Source organism: Arachis ipaensis, chromosome B07 (genome assembly GCF_000816755.2).
Source record: "Arachis ipaensis cultivar K30076 chromosome B07, Araip1.1, whole genome shotgun sequence".
Classification (NCBI taxonomy): Eukaryota; Viridiplantae; Streptophyta; class Magnoliopsida; order Fabales; family Fabaceae; genus Arachis; species Arachis ipaensis.
Window position 1 is genome coordinate 124,720,191 of NC_029791.2, and position 2,223 is coordinate 124,722,413.

Here is a 2,223-nt window from a genome sequence, read left to right on the forward strand (position 1 = left end):
GCTCATGTATTGATTAAATGTATAGACCTTATGCATTGATGTTCTTGTATATAGTTTGAAAGAAAGAAAAATGAGAAAAACAAAAGAAAAAAATATTTGAGAAAAAAAGAAAAAAAAGAAAAAAAATATGGAAAAGAAAAGAAACAAATACAAAAAGAGAGAAAGAAAAAAAAAAACTAAAGAAACTCTAAACTTTAAAATTAAAACAAGATAAAGCAAATAATTAATTAAAAAGATTTGAAGATAAAGATAGAAGATTTGGTTTAAATTTTTTTTTTTGAAAATTAAAGAGTTTCAATTTCAAAATTAAAGAAAGAAAAACTAACAAAATACTAAACTATTAAAATTTGAATTTAAAATAAAGATAGGATATCAAAATTTGGAAATCAAGAAAAAAAGATAAGATAAAAATCAAAGATCAAGATAAGATATGATTCAAAAATTAAACAAAAATTAAAAAAAAAAAAGATGAGAACAAGATCACTAAGAGAAAATTCAAAAATCAAGGAAAAGATAAATAAGATAAAGATCAACAATCAAGAAAGATAAACAAGATAAGATTTGAAAATTTTTTTGAAAGAAAATTAATTAAAAAGAAAAAGAAAAGATTTAAAATTTTTGAAATTTAAAAAAAAAAGAAAAAAGAAATATTAAAAGACACCAAACTTAAAATTTGAAATTAAATAAAGATAAGATAACTTAAAACAAAATTCTTAAAATAAAGAGAAAGATAAATGAGATAAGTTCGAAAATTTAAGGAAAATAAATAAACTAGTAACCAAAAATTAAAAAGAAAATCAAGATAAAATCGGAAATCAAGAAAAAGTTGAGAATCAAGGAAAAAATAAATAAGATAAAGTTCAAAAATCAAGAAAGATAATAAGATATGATTTAAGAATTAAAAAGAAAATTAATTAAAAGAAAAACTAACGGGACACCAAACTTAAAATTTTTAATTCAAGAAAGAAAAAGATTCAAAACTTTCAAAAATTTAAAAGAAAAGTTTTTTTTTTCAGAAATTAAAAAGAAAAGAAAAACACTAGGCGGACACCAAACTTAAAAATTTTGAAATCAAATAACACAAAATTCGAAAAAATAGAGAGAGAAATACTAAATGACACTAAGCTTAGAAGTTTTGAATCAAATAAGGGAAAATACCAAAAAAAGTTCGAATATAAAGAAAGAAAGAAAAGGTAAAACAAGGTAAAAATCAAAAGTTCAAGAAAGCAGACAAGAATAATTTTCGAAAATCAAGAGAAAGAAAAATAATTGACCAAACTTCTAAGAAACACCAAACTTAAAATTTGATACAAAAACTTGAAAAAGAGAAAAAGATGACTAAAGATGAAAAATTTTTGAAAAATTTTTAAGAAAAGAAAACAAAGAAGGTTTGAAAACTTAACAAGAAACACAGTTAAAAGAAAAGACCAGTAAAAAGTACCTGATCTAAGTAGCAAGACAACTGGTAGTTGTCAATCACGAACAATCCCCGGCAACGACGCCAAAAACTTTGTGCGCTAAATTGGACTCGCACAACTTCACCAGCAAGTGTACTGGGTCGTCCAAGTAATACCTCATGTGAGTGAGGGTCGATTCCACGAGGATTGTTGGATTGAGCAAGAAATGGTTATCCTGCAGATCTTAGTCAGACAAATAGAAAGATAGTGGTTGTTGTTGTAGGCGCATAAAACAAAATAGTAAAGAAAGTAATAAAGAATTGATGTAGAAACAATAATGAGAAATCAGTTAAGGCTTTGGAGATGCTTTATCTTTCCGGATTAATACTTCTTACTGACTACTTTAACAATGAATGATTCATTCTATGGCAAAACTATAAGTGATTAACGCCATTGGTCGTGGTCAATTAATCTCCTCTAATCCACATCAAACGCCATTGTCAATGGTCATTTAATATGAATGAGGATGAAGCTTACGTAATTCACTATCCCTTGATCCTACTTAAAGTGCCACATACAATGTCAGATCTTTCGGATCGGAAAATAAAGCTCAATATTCTAGCCTTAGCGCCACAGAAATCTCAATTACCCATAACTAACGAGATTATATGTCACATATCCAAATTAGCCTAGATAACTTGTTGGTTTAGGAAATGTATTCTCAAGCTATAGCTCAATACTATCCGGGTCAGGACTCGCAAGAACTCATGTAGAATAAGGGGTCATACTCTCGTTCCACCTCAGATTTGTTTAGATGAAGAATGAC